This window comes from Colobus angolensis, unplaced genomic scaffold (genome assembly GCF_000951035.1).
Source record: "Colobus angolensis palliatus isolate OR3802 unplaced genomic scaffold, Cang.pa_1.0 Scaffold11, whole genome shotgun sequence".
Classification (NCBI taxonomy): Eukaryota; Metazoa; Chordata; class Mammalia; order Primates; family Cercopithecidae; genus Colobus; species Colobus angolensis.
In genome coordinates, this window is record NW_012112030.1 from 8,440,786 (window position 1) to 8,455,729 (window position 14,944).

General features: G+C 43.3%; 1 protein-coding gene across 1 annotated transcript in view; it reads left to right on the forward strand.

Moving 5' to 3' along the window:
• Nucleotides 1-971: 971 nt before the first annotated feature.
• Nucleotides 972-14,944, forward strand: part of DDX47 (DEAD (Asp-Glu-Ala-Asp) box polypeptide 47) — a 116,116-nt gene continuing 102,143 nt past the window's right edge. Inside the window, exons 1-2 of the mRNA XM_011953901.1 lie at nt 972-1,143; nt 1,340-1,416. The gene's annotated coding sequence lies outside the window, so the exon portion shown is untranslated. The remainder of the gene's footprint in view (nt 1,144-1,339; nt 1,417-14,944) is intronic.

Here is a 14,944-nt window from a genome sequence, read left to right on the forward strand (position 1 = left end):
AGGCCGACCCCGCAGAACCGAAAGTGCAGAATTGACACGTAAGCCCCAGCCCCTCTGCGGCCCCCGCGCGCCCGGCCTGTCACGCGTGGGGACACACAGAGCGGCAGGCATCGGAGCAAGCAGTACAAAAAGAAATCAAGGGGTTGGGCGCGAAACCTCGACGCGCCTCTAAAGGAACGTTGAGAAAAGGCAGGGAGCAGGGCGCGCGGCCGGGGTATTGCATCATTGCGGCTCCCCCTCCAGAAAACGGGCTCCGAACCACGGCGACCATCATGGCGCTCGCGCCAGGCTGCGCTCCCCGCGCGCCTTCCCCGCGCTCCAGCCGCGGCTCGGGAGCCTCGGACGCGCATTTCGCAAACATTCTCGCCCTCTCCCGAGCGCCTGCCCCCACCCCCTCCTTTCTGTGTGTGTGTGTGCGTACGTGTGTGCCTGTGTGCGCGCGCGTATTTGTGTGTAGGGAGAATTTGCAGATGATTTTTTTTCCCTCCCGTGCTGCTGGTTGTAAACTTGATTGGCATTGGCTGCGCCCACTGACCCCGACGCCGAGTCCGCTGAAGATTTAAGGTGGATCCCAGAGGCTGCAGCTTCAGGCTGAGTCTCGCGCTCTAGTTGGTTTGGGAGGAGGAAAAAAAGAAAAAAAAAAAAAAAGCCCCGAACTGATCGCCAGCCGCGTTTGCCGAATCCCCCCCGGATCCCATCCCCTGCGCCCGCCCGGGGCCCCCTCCCGCCTCGCGCGCCGCGCGCGGCCTCCGCCCACCTCCCACTTCTTCCCCATTGGCCGGCGCGTGCAGTTTGAATTTTTTTTTTTTTTTTTTGATGCTTGTTTTCTTGTAAAAAATACAGTTCCCCCGATCGTGTGACGAAACCTGCTTCGGCGGCCCGAGGTGGGGGTTTTGAATCGGTTCGTCGAGGCAGAGGGAGGAGGATGGGCGGAGCTTCTGTTCCAAAATTTTCCCCTAAGTGCGGTTGACAGTGTGCAGGCAGGCGGGGGTGCGCGGGGCGGTCAGTGATCTGCAGCTTCGCAGGGACAGAGATGTAACCGAACTCGTTCACGGATGTTCCGCGCGCCGTGTCACCGTCTGCGGGCCAGGGGTGGCACGGGCAGGAGCCTGGCGAGGATGCACCTTCCCCAGCCTTGGAAAGGTAGAACTGGGGAGTGCGGGAGGGTGAAGGTGGCCCGGAAAAGAACACTGCAACCAAAAAAAAAAAAAAAGAGAGAGAGAGAGGAAATAGAGGAAAAATGTGTTATTTCAACCGCCACTCAGAACCCATCATAATTCAGCCAGTCGGTGTCATTTTTATTGAATTAAATTTTTAAAAAGTTTTCTTTGATTTCCAGAGCGTTTTTGCGGGAGGAATATGTTAAAACAAACTCAAGATAGGAAATGAGACTTTTGAAGTGCCTTTGATTTCTGGGTCCGAAAATTCTTTTGATAAAGCATGTGTACGTTAAGATTTAGGATGACTTTTTTTTTTTTTTGGTAATACGAGTCTAATGGAAATGACTTTCTTTATGAATTAGAATCCAATTATGTTTTACTCTGTGAACATTTTTAAAGTTTATAATAAGTCAAATGATTCTCCCAATCACTATGTCCATATTAGTGAAATTCTATCTCCATATTAGCGAAATTTGCATAGATACACACCTTTTTCTTTTTCTCTTTTAGTCTTGCTGTAGTGTACCGGACGATGTTAACCAGATATCCAGCACTAGCCTTCTAACAGTTCCTAACTCAGTGGTGACATTTTTTAGTTCTTAACTCCCCCAATCCTTCTTAGCCTAGCAAACCTCTTAATTAAGGTCCATGAAAGACCATAAACCAACCGGATAATGCCTTTAGCAAGGGTGTGTGTTCACTTAATCTCTAATCCCACATCATAAAGGTCTGCTAGTCACTCCTGACCTCCAAGAACCCACCTAACCAGAGTGCACACTGTAAGAAAACATACGTGCCTTAATGGAATGAGAACTTTTTTGAGTTGAAGACACTCTAGCCTCAGGAAGCAGTGAGCTCACCATCCCTGGAGTGAGTCAAGGACTCGTCTTGGATGGCCCTGTGATAGGAACATTGTAGACAAGATTCAAATATCAAATAGTATTTGGACTAGTGATTTCAAAGTCTGTTCCAGACCCCTGAGAAACTGTATTTCCAACCTTGGCATTTCTGGATTTCCACTAAATTAAGCCACTTTCCTTACTCATTAGCATCTTGTAGAGCTGCTTGGCTATTTGAGCCCTTGAATGTGGCTAGTCCAAATTGAGATGTGCTATATGACATAAACACCATGTTTCCAAGAATTAGTATGAAAAGAAAATGTTAAATATTTCATTAATAATTTTAATATTGATTACCTATTGAAATAATATTTTGTTATATTGGGCTAAATAAAATATTAAAATGAATTTCATCTGTTCCAGTTTGCTTTTTTAGTGGAGTTACTAGACAGTTGACAGATGTGGCTCAAATTATATTTCTATTGGACATTACTCTTCAAGACTAACACCTGTGGTAACTTGAGGTCCCATCTTTAAGAGTGGTGACTATTAATACTGAGGAGTAGGTGATCACTTCCAGCTGCCATCCTAACTTCTCAAATTAAAGTGAGACCCTAACTCAGCCTCTGAAAGCTTTATTATTTATTTATTTATTCTTATTATTATTTTTTAAAAAAGATGGAGTCTCCCTGTCATCCAGGCTGGAGTGCAGTGGTGTGGTCATGTCTCACTGCAACCTCCAAATCCTGGGCTCATGCATTCCTCCCACCTCGGCCTCCAGAATCACTGCAATTACATGTGTGCTCTGAAACCTTTTTTTTTTTTTTTTTAACTTTGTAGAGAGAGTCTTGCTGGGCTATGTTGCCCAGGCTGGTCTTGAACTCCTGGCCTCAGATGATTCTCCTGCCTTGGCCTCCCAAAGTGCTGAGATGACAGGCATGAGCCACCACACCTAGCATCTCTGAAACCTTTAAATAGAATTCTGCCAACATCTAACACCCACTGTTTAATCTTTAATTAATTAATTAATTTATTTATTTATTTATTTTTCTGTTAAAGACAGGTCTCTGTCACCCAGGCTGGAGTGCAGTGGGCATGAGCATGGCTCACTGCAGCCTCAAGCTCCTGGGCTCAGGAAATCCTCTACTTCAGCCTCCCATGTAGCTGGGACTACAGATGTGTGCCACCACCTCTAGCAGTTTTTTTACTTTTGTAGAGGTGAGGTCTTGCTGTGTTGACCAGGCTGGTATTGAATACCTGACTTCAAGCGATCCTCACACCTTACCTCCCAAAGTGGTGAGATTACAGGTGTGAGCCATTGAGCCCAGCCTGTTTAATCTTTAACACTTAATAAAGGGTTCAAGCCCAGACTATGGGAATATAGTATAGATATGTCTGATGAACTCAGACTTGGTCACCACAGCTTTTCACTTTATGGCAGTAGGAAGACTGGAGGCCGGACACATTGGCTTACGCCTGTAATCCGCACACTTTGGGAGGCTGAGGCGGGCAGATCGCTTGAACTCAGCAGTTCCAGACCAGCCTGGGAAACATGGTGAAACCCCGTTTCTACAAAAAACAAAAAAAAGCTTAACCGGGTGTGGTGGTGCTTCCTATAGTCCCAGCTACTTGGGAGGCTGAGGTGGGAGGATTGCTCGAGCCTGGAAGGCTGAGGTTGCAGTGAGCAGAGATCACGCCACTGCATGCCGGCCTGGGCAACAGTGAGACCCTGTCTCAAAAAAAAAAAAAAAAAAGAGAGACAGAAAAGAAAGAAAGAGAAAGATTGGAAAGTCCAATATGTTAGTTATGACTCTGGAAAAAACAATTTAGACCCCACACAAAACCTGCACAGGCAGGGCCTCACTGCTAGTCTTCAGGAGACAGGAAGATGGTGGGGAGATGGACAAATGTGCTCTTTCTAAGACTGGGTCTCTAGCAGAGGCCTGCACAAATGCAAACGTATACCATATTCTTGGATGGGAACACCCAACATGACAAAAATGGCAGTCCCCCCTAATTCATCTGTACCTCTTTACACTAAATTCTGATAACAGGTTCTGATCATCCTATTTCGTTCCTTTGTTCTAGCAGTCTGTCCACTCAGGACCATATTATAATTACCGTAAATTTGGAATATGTTTTAATTGCTTGTGGGATGAGTCCTCCACATCTTGATGGGTCCCTTTACTCCTTTTTTTTTTTTTTTTTCCTGTTTTCTTTTGCTTGCCATTTTCCCCATGCGGATTTAAAATGAATTTGCCTGGTTTTAAATATAATTCTGTCGGCATTAAAAATAAACAAAGTGGGATTCTTATCTCACACATCAGGATAAATTCCTGAAGAATTAAAGAGGATGAAGTAGAAAGAAATGAAACCATACACATGCAAGGAGAAACCTCAGAGGATTTTAAAAAATAAAATCTCAGAGTTGGGGAAGGTCTTTCTAAGTACAACAATAAACATAGAATTCAGAAGATGTAATTTTTTTTCTTTTTGGTAGAGACAGGATCTCCCTATGTTGCCCAGGCTGGTCTTGAACCTCAAGTGCTCCTCCTGCCTTTGTCTCCAAAATGTTGAGATTACAGGTGTGAGCCACTGTGCTCAGCTGGGAGGATCTCTTGAGGCCAGGATTTTAAGACCAGCTCGGACAACATAGCGAGACCCGTTTCTAAAAAATAAAAATAAAAATAAAATTTTAAGTAAAAATAAATAGTTAAGCTATTCTGGAGGCTGAGGCAAGGGGATTGCTCTAGCCCAGGAGTTCGGGGCTGCAGCTCAGGCTACGATGAGCTATGGTTTTACTACTGCACTCCAGCTTGGCAGCTCTAAAAAAATAACAATAAAAATAAAGCAGTTATTTTTATAACATTATTTTATTTTATTATATATTATTTTTTAAAAATAAAAATAAAACCATTTAAATCTAAATGGTAAGTTGTATCTTACTTGTATTTAACCACAATAAAATAATATACAACTACTGGAACTTTTTTTTTTTTTTGAGACCAAGTCTCACTCTGTTACCTAGGCTGGAGTGCAATGACTCACTGCAGCCTTGACCTCCTGGGCTCAAGTGATCCTCCTGCCTTAGCCTCCCAAGTAGCTAGGACTGCAGGTGCACACCACCATGCCCGGCTAACTTTGTGTGTGTGTGTGTGTGTGTGTGTGTGTGTGTGTGTGTGTGAGTGAGAGAGAGACAGGTTCTTGCTATGTTGTCCAGGCTGATATTGAACTCCTAGCCTCAAGTGATCTTCCTGCCTTAGCCTCCCAAAGTGCTGAAATTACAGGCATAAGCCATCATGCCTGGCCCCCTGGAAAAATTTAAAGTTCATTCATGTTATGTCTAAAAGAATATCACACAGTGTACTGGGTCATATTATTTGTGAGGTGCTGTAGTGGTTCAATTTCAGGCTCTGGAATCCTACTGCTTGGGTTTGAGTCCAGTTACTGAATTGCCATTTGCAAGTTACTTCACCTTTTAAAGTTTTTATTTCCGCTGGGCATGGTGGCTCACACCTGTAATCCCAGCACTTTGGGAGGCTGAGGCGGGCAGATCACTTGAGGTCAGGAGTTCGAGACCAGTCTGGCCAACATGGTGAAACCCTATCTCTACTAAAAATACAAAAATTAGCCGGGCGTGGTGGCAGGCACCTGTAATCCCAGCTACTCGGGATGCTGAGGCAGCAGAATCACTTGAACCTGGGAGGCAGAGGTTGCAGTGAGCCGAGATCGTGCCATTGCGCTCCAGCCTGGGGGACAAGAGCGAGACTTCCTCTAAAAAAAAGAAAAAAAAGGTTTTTATTTCTTTGTCTATATAATGAGGATGCTTATAACTCTCATAGGGTTATTAAAAGTATTCAATGGAATAATGTATGTGTTGTATTTAGCCCAATACATGGTATATAATAATGACCATTACATATTTGTAAACAATCAGATTAATGGGGATATCCAGTTTTTATTTTGTCTTCTCCCAGTAACCACAGCCAGTACTATGTTAACCTTGTCAATATGTCTTATTATTTTTAATTACTGCTGTTATACCATTAAGAAAAACAAATATTTTAAATTGGCATTTAGTAAAGAGAATTAGATATGCAAAAACAGTTAAAATGGTAAATTTTATGTATTTTTACCACAATAAAATTTTTTTGAGGCACTTGTTGAATTTAGTGTCACATCTAATGATTTATGAAAGGACTTGGTATAGATTTATTTGCGGTAATAAGTCAATAGCACATATACCCACATACATATGCAATGACAAATAGGGAAACATGTTTGCAACCCACATATCACAGGGTTAATTTTCCCAATAAATAAAGAGTTTCTACAAATCAATGAAGAAAACACAAACCCGTATAAAAATAAGCAAAGGATATGAACACAGTTACTGGAAAAGGAAATATGAAAGGCTTTTAATAAATGAGAACAAGCTCAATTGTAGACTATTGGGATATAAACCATATACAGAATATATAAATATAGGTAAATTGAGGCACTCAGATACAAAGTTGGCCATTATTCTTTCTTGACAGTTTAATCTTTGCTTTCCTCCTTTCTATCTGAGAGTGAGTGATATTTTTCCAGCTTCATTGGTGACCAAAGAAGCAAAGAGTTTGCATGCGTGGAAGCCAAGACCATCTTCAGGTTCAGTGTAAAATCCCTCTCATCCAAATAAACTCATCTTTAGCTTAGTGGCATCTCCTTACTTTGTACATAGAAATTCCCCGAATCAGCCTCTTAAAGCCAGCACAACTATAAGTATGTAAGAGGTTGATTCTCTCAACACATCCCATCCATTCCTGCTTTTAATTTTAATACCTGTACGTTGCTGGTAATAGCAGTCTCTCCAAAACCATCACCTTATTCTGGCTTTTCCTTCAAGCTCTCTATTCTCTTTTAAAAGCCTGACGAAGAGTTGATAACATGATAAACATAAATTGTCTGATTAGTAGAGAGAAACTATGCTATGCAATAAATTGTGTTAGGTTACAGCTAACCGTTTGGAGAAAAATATTAAATCGCCCTTACATACACATACATATTATATACTGTGCATTTAAAATGTATGTACTTTTCAGCCAGGGGCCGTGACTGTTATTTACTGCTGTTATTACCGTTAAGAAAAACAAATATTTTAAATTGGCGTTTAATAAACAGAATTAGATATGCAAAAACAGTTAAAATGCTTTGGTCTTAATGTGTTATGGAAACTTTACACCTGTAATCCCAGCACTTTGGGAGGCTGAAGCAAGAGGATCACTTGAGGTCAGGAGTTCGAAACCAGCCTGGCCAACATGGCGAAACCCCGTCTCTACTAAAAGTACAAAAATTAGCCAGGTGTGGTGGTACATGCCTATGATCCCAGCTACTTGGGAGGCTGAGGCAGGAGAATCGCTTAAATCTGGGAGGCGGAGGTTGCAGTGAGCAGAGATTACGCTACTGCACTCTACTCCAGCCTGGGCAACAGAACGAGACTCTATCTCACAAAAAAAAAAAAAGAAAAGAAAAGAAAAAGTATATACTTTTCTACGAATTTAATTTTGAGAAATAATCAGACGTATGACTAAAGATATATTTACCAAAGTAATCACTGTAATGTTAAATATTAGATTTTAAAAAGAACAAAAGAGTAAACAACCAAAGAAAAACCCTTTAGATGTAGGGTTACAGAATTGATTATTTGATTGAACCAACTATGGTATATGCAAGAAAGGTACAAATTATAGCCATTAAAACACCCTGGGTAGCTTTATATGTATTAATAGTTATATGTCTTGGCTGGGCAGGGTGGCTCATGCCTGTAATCCGAGCACTTTTGGAGACTAAGAGAGGCAGATGGATTAAGTCCAGGAGTTTGAGACCAACGTGGGCAACATGGTGAAACTCTATCTCTACAAAAACACCAAAAAAAAAAAAAAAAAAAAATGGCCAGGCACGGTGGCTCAAGCCTGTAATTCCAGCACTTTGGGAGGCCAAGATGGGCGGATCACGAGGTCAGGAGATCGAGACCATCCTGGCTAACACGGTGAAACCCCGTCTCTACTAAAAAAAAAAATACAAAAAAAAAAAAACTAGCCGGGCGAGGTGGCGGGCGCCTGTAGTCCCAGCTACTCGGGAGGCTGAGGCAGGAGAATGGCGTGAACCTGGGAGGTGGAGCTTGCAGTGAGCTGAGATCCGGCCACTGCACTCCAGCCTGGGCGACAGAGCGAGACTCCGTCTCAAAAAAAAAAAAAGTTATACAGCTTAATATTAAAGTTTCTGTAACACATTAAGATGAAAAGCAGGCACAGAACAGTATCTATGGTATGAATGTATTTTTATGAAAAATTTAAAAATTCACATGTATATAGGCATACAATTGTCATGGAAGGTTACCCACCACATTGACATCTGTAGTTCCTATTTCTGAGGGCAGGATTATGAAGAGACTTTCCCTTAAACATTTACGTACTGTTTGCATTTTTAACAGTAGACTTTAAGAAGGAAAAAACCATGAAGGTATTTCAATTTTTTTTTTTTTTTTTTGAGACAGAGTCTCACCCTGTTGCCCAGGCTAGAGTGCAGTGGCATAATCTCGGCTCACTGCAACCTCTGCTTCCAGGGTTCAAGCAATTCTCCTGCCTCAGCCTCCTGAGTAGCTGAGATTACAGATGCGTGCCACCACGCCCAGATACTTTTTTTGTATTTTTAGTAGAGACAGGGTTTCACCATGTTGGCCAGGCTGGTCTCAAACTCCTGACCTCAAGTGATCTGCCCTCCTCTGTCTCCCGAAGTGTTGGGATTACAGGCATGAGCCACTGCGCCCAGCCGGTATTTTAAATTTGAAAAAGAATTATCATTACAATTTCTTGAGCGTGGAATCAGAGTTTCTCTTTATGTCTCACATACAGTCTCATTCTTCTCAGGCATTAGCAGAGCACAAGGCATTTCTATAATAATTTTTCCTCCATTTTTCTATCTAACTTCAGATGCCATTAAATCTGTACATGAGTTAGGAGTGTGTGTATGCGTGTTTGTGTACATGGTTCGGCTTCTGGGGCACATAAATGAGGTATAAATATCATCCCCATTAACTCAAAGATATCTTAACAAACCATGGAAAATTGAGGTTATTCCATGTTTTTGCCATATGGGATTTTACTGATAACATGATCCCAAAACTCACATTCCTTAATCTTTGGCACTTGGCACACTCAGGGAATCCACCTGGGAATTCAACAGATCAACTCCCTGCCTTAGATTAGTTACTTAGGACATAGTGCTGGGGAAATGGTTTTACATATCAAGTTAACCGATTAATCTTCGGCTGTCCCTCTCCATGTGACTGACCTGGGGCAACTCTTAGAATCTCAGACTATTGGCTATGGGAGATCACTGTATCCGGTCTTTCCATTTTACAGATGAGAATATTCTAATTCTTGATTTCCTGTAAAGTGGGGAAGTTAAACAAAGATGATTTATAGATTCCTTCTGGCTTACAGCTCTGTGATTCCTGTTTCCTAGTCAAGATCACACACTGCATCCCTGTGGATCAGGTTCTATTTTTCAGGGAAGTTAGAGTCCTGATTTTTGGCCACAAACCACATCCTCAAAATCAAAAGGAGATGATCGTATAATACCGTAGGCTGAACAATGAACGTTTCTAATCTCACTAGAAAAAAAGCACGTGAATGTGTAACCTAAGGGTTGCTCAGTAGTGCCAGATACTGCTGCACACTGTCGCGTGCACTCTCAGGGAGCCTTTCCTAAGGCCAGGCTCTGTGGGCTTCGAGGTCACAGACCGGTGTGCTGGCTTCCTGGAGCTCCACAGGGCATCACAGCTGTAATTATTCCATGGAATTTAGGTGAATGTTGTGAAGGATGAGTGCTATGCAGGGACCTCAGAGCTTCTGCTTCATGCTCTAGCAGTTTGGATCCCAGACAAGGTGACTAACTGAGGAAGCAAGCAGGGGCTAAAATCGAAACTCTTTCCCCAAGCCAGCCTGTGTTTACTGAAAAGAAAAGGGCCTTTAAAATCCACCCAACACTCCTTCAGCCGGGCAGCCACTTATAGTCTCAGCTACTCAGGAGGTTGAGGTGGAAGGATCCCTTGAGCCCAGGAGTTCGAGTCCCCCTGAGCAACAGAGAAAGACCCCATCTCTAAAACAAACAAACAAACAAAAACAAAAGAAGCCATTCCATCCCCCTCACCAGCACTGCCTTCCCCTATGTTCCAGTGGCTGCCTGTAGGATGCAGTAAGAGTCTGAAACAGGGGCCCGGACCTAGGGCAGGGGCTAGAGAATCCCTCCTAAAGAAATGACTTTCAAGCTGAGACCTGGAAGCTGAGCATGAGTTAACCAGTTGAAAGGAGGAAAGGAAGGAGAGTGAGCCAAGCAGAACACAGTCCAAGGCTGCAAGTCAGAGAAGAGCTTTGAAAGAAAGTGCTTGTGACCGGGGGGCAGTGAGCCAATGGCAGAAGGAATGAGTGATGTGGCTGGAGTGATGGGCTTTTTAAGCCACATTAGGAATTTTGGACTTTAACTGCAATGGGAAGCCGCTGGATAGTTTAAAGGTGACTTGGCAGGCACAGTGGCTGATGCCTGCAATCTCAGTGCTTTGGGAGGCCAAGGTGGATTGCTTGGGAGGCCGAAGAGGATCATTTGAGGTTAGGCATTCAAGGCCTGCCTGGGCAATGTGAGACCTCATTTCTACAGTAAATAAATAAATAAATAAGCCACGCATGGTGGCGAGCACCTGTAGTCATAGCTACTTGGGAAGCTGAAGCAGGAGGATCACTTGGGCCCAGGAATTCCTGAAAAGAAAAAGGCCTTTCCTGAAAAGATAAGTTTTAGTGAACTATATAATCCACCACTGCCACTCAGGCCTGGGTGACAGAGTGAGATCTTGTCTGTAAACTAAAATAAAATAAGCTCATGCCTGTAATCTCAGCACTTTGGGAAGCTGAGGCAGGTGGATCACTTGAACCCAGCCTGGGTACCATGGCAAAACCCCATCTCTACTAAAAATACAAAAAACTAGGCAGGGAGCAATGGCTCATGCCTGTAATCCCAGAACTTTGGGAGGTTGAGGTGGGAGGATCACTCAGGAGGTCAAGACGAGCCTGGCCAGCTTGATGAAACCCCGTCTCTACTAAAAATACAAAAAATTAGCTGGGTGTGGTGGTGCGCTCCTGTAATCCCAGCTACTCGGGAGGCTGAGATAGGAGAATTGCTTGAACCCAGGAGGTGGAGGTTGCGGTGAGCCAAGATGGTGCCATTGCACTGCAGTCTGGGCAATAAGAATGAGATTCTGTCTCAAAAAAAAAAAAAAAAAACTAGCTGGGCATGGTGGTGTGCAGCTGTCGTCCCAGCTACTCGGGAGGCTGAGGTGGGAGAACCACCTGAGCCTGGGAGGTCAACGCTATAGTGAGCCATGATCACGCCACTGCACTCCAGCCTGGGTGACAGACTGAGACCCTGTCTCAAAAGAATAAATAAATAAAATAAAATAAAATAAGAGAGTGACTTGAGCAGCTTCAATTAAATTTTAATGTTTCCTCACTTTATCTAATACTAGTTGAAATCCTTAGTCTTATGTTGGGGCTATCCCAACAGGACGTGGGAAAGAAAGCTCAAGCTTTCGCCTTGATAGTTCTCCATGATGCTGCTTAACCTACACAATCGAATTTTCCAAAACCAAAACTCCCGATTTCATTAAGTAAGGAGGGTGTAATGTGTAGTGCTTGGACCGTTAGAGGGGATGAGGGGATGTGGTCGCAAGTGGTGTGTTTCAGGCTTTTGAAGGAGCACCTTCAAGGAAGAGCCCTGCCTAGTGTCAGCTACTGAACCAGAGGTCCAAAGTAGTGGACCTCGCCAGCCTCCTGCTCCACCCAGCTACCAGTCTTAGCTGGAGCTCCCTTTTCATTGTCAACCTCAGCCAGTGGCTCATGCTGTTTTAGAGTCTGGCCCACATTTTGCTCTTTCGTTGTGCGATTGGTGTGAATCTTCTAAGCGAATGAATAGCTTAGAGGTAAATACTGAATCTTTTGCTTCAAGTAGCTCAGCATTTTTGTCTTTCATTTTTACTAAGTGACTAGATTCAATATTCGAAGATGCTTTGGCCAAGTGATTCATTATGTATTTGGCTTTAGAAAGAGACTTCAAAAGGATCATAGAAATAAACAACCCAGAGGATTTTTTTTTCCTCTTTTTTTAAATTGAAGATTAATAAAAGAGAGACCTCTGCTGGCTACAGTGGTGTAACAACCTAGAGTTGGCCAGTGACTCCACAGGAAGCTATCTATAATGGCTGTGATCCGCCCCATATGCTTTTACAGTTGTCAGCAAATCGATCACTATTTGTTCATTTCCTCAGCAATCAACTCAAGTTCTTTGGGAGCTCATCTAAGTGAGGTGTAATTCCCAGTCCAATCACAAGTGTTTGTGTTTAAATCTTTAGGAAAAGTATTAGTCTTTTATATTTCTTGAACATAACAGCTTTACGTATGAGCCCCTGCCAAAACTGAGACCTGAAATAATTCCTGCGTCTTATCTTCTTTGTTTCCTTTCCCCTGTTTTGCCTCCACCTCTCCTCCTCCCCTTCTCCAGTAAAACAAAATAAAACAAATCTACACTCAAGAGAGAGTACTGCTGATGGAAAGTGAGAAGTGGGGAGCTGCGCGCTTATCTTGGGCATATCCTCAGCTGAGGATCCAGGCTGGGGTGGGTGCCAGGGTTGGTGTTATCTACCTGAGTAGAGCTGCAGTTCCTATTGATGTCTTCCGACGGGTTTGTTCCACCGTGGGAATGTGGCTGCACGACAGTGGAGCGAGGTTCAGTGAATGCTTGAGAATGTAGAGGGTCCTTATCTAGCGGGAGGAAGGGGACCAAATGTTCTCTGGAGACCTTTTGTTGGTAACAAGCATAATGAGTGCCTACTATGTGCCAGGCCCTGGACTAAGTACCCTGCATACCTTAATTCTGTTTCCTGCTTTTCTTCTCTCTTCACAGTCTTAAGAATGTCTTTCTATGAGAAAAACATTGAATATATGTAAAGAACTGACAACAAGGCCTGCATAAAGTTGTAGCTATGTGTGTTTTCACTATTTTATTATTATTATTATTATTATTATTTTTTGAGACGGAGTCTCGCTCTATCGCCCAGGCTGGAGTGCAGTGGCTGGATCTCAGCTCACTGCAAGCTCCGCCTCCTGGGTTTATGCCATTCTCCTGCCTCAGCCTCCCGAGTAGCTGGGACTACAGGCGCCTGCCACCTCGCCCGGCTAGTTTTTTGTATTTTTTTTTAGTAGAGACGAGGTTTCACGGTGTTAGCCAGGATGGTCTCCATCTCCTGACCTCGTGATCCGCCCGTCTCGGCCTCCCAAAGTGCTGGGATTACAGGCTTGAGCCACCGCGCCCGGCCCACTATTTTATTATTATGTTTTTACTCTGGAATATGCTGCCACTCCGACACATGAGGAGAGGCTCTCCCCTTCCTCACCAGAGCAAGCAAGTCCTTTTTTTTTTTTTTTTTTTTTAAGACACACGGAGTCTCGCTCTATTGCCCAGGCTGGAGTGCAGTGACATGATCATGGCTCACTGCAGCCTCGACCTCTTAGGCTCAAGCAGTCCTCCTGCCTCAGCCTCCTGAGTAGCTGGGACTGCAGGTGCATGCCACCACACCTGGCTAATTTTAAATTTTTTTAGAGATGGGGGTCTCACTATGTTGCCCTGGCTGGTCTTGAACTCCTTTGCTCAAGCAGTCCTCCCAAGTTAGCCTCCCAAATCATTGGGATGACAAGCATGAACCACTGTGCCTGGTTAATTATGGAGATGTTTACATATCTACCTATCTTAAAAGGGTGTCCTTTTAAGAATTTCAAGTGAGACTTTATAGTTTCTAACATGGTGCCCTGGGTATACTGTTGATATTTACTATAAAGTTTTGTGAGTGATAAATTTCCCTACCTCAGTAGTGCCACAGAATTAATTGATTCTTGTATCTGAAATTTAATGAGTGCTTATGAAGTATGCTGGACTGTGTTAGGTTCTGACGGCATTTGAAAAGAAGTTTGACATCTGCCTGTCTGTCCCCTTTTGGCTGCCTATGAGGTGTGTAAGATGGCTGCAATCTGAGGAGGCATCCTTTGTTCCTGAGGATAGAAGGTGCATTGTGGAGCAGAAAGATACAGGAACTATAGGCGCTGCCACACCAACTTTGTGCCACTTATCTCCAGAATTCCTGTACAGAAAAGAAAAGTACACTTTTATCTTGTTTAAGCCACTATTATTTCTGGGCTCTGTTACTAGCTGCCAAAGGCAAATCTTAACCGATACAGAAGGCCTTGAGGATTTTTGAGCAAGGAACTGACTGTAAAATTGGTGGCTCTGCAAGGGACAGATTTGGGGAGAGGGGTGTTCTGGAGAATACTAAGAGATAAAGTTGGCTTGGCAGGTGGGGACAGATAATAGGGGGAGACTGAATAGAGAGAATACACATCTTGCACAGGTCACTGATTTTGTTTTTTTCCCAGGACACCTCTGCTAAACTCGTATTTTTACTGTGGTTATTTAAATATGTGGTTATTGAGGAATTTGTATTCTGCTATCGTCAAGTGGCCTGAAAGCCAGGGCGATCGAGAAGGTGTGTGTTCTTTGTGCCTTAAAAAGAAGCAAGCAAAAGCTGGAACGGGAAAAGAGTATCAGTGCTACAGTAAGTGGAGTTACTATGTTTTCTGAACTCCTGCAAGCATTTTCAAGGAAAGGAACTTTTGTTACAGGTGACTGTCTAATCAAGATACATTTGAAATGTATCCTTTACTGGATAGCAACTGTAAACACTATTTAAAAAATGTATCTCAGAGTGACGTGCAAAGATACTTTCATATGCTAAAGTTTCTAAAAGGAGAAAAACCTTTTTTATTAACCTTAATGTTCATATAATCACACTGAGTAATGGCT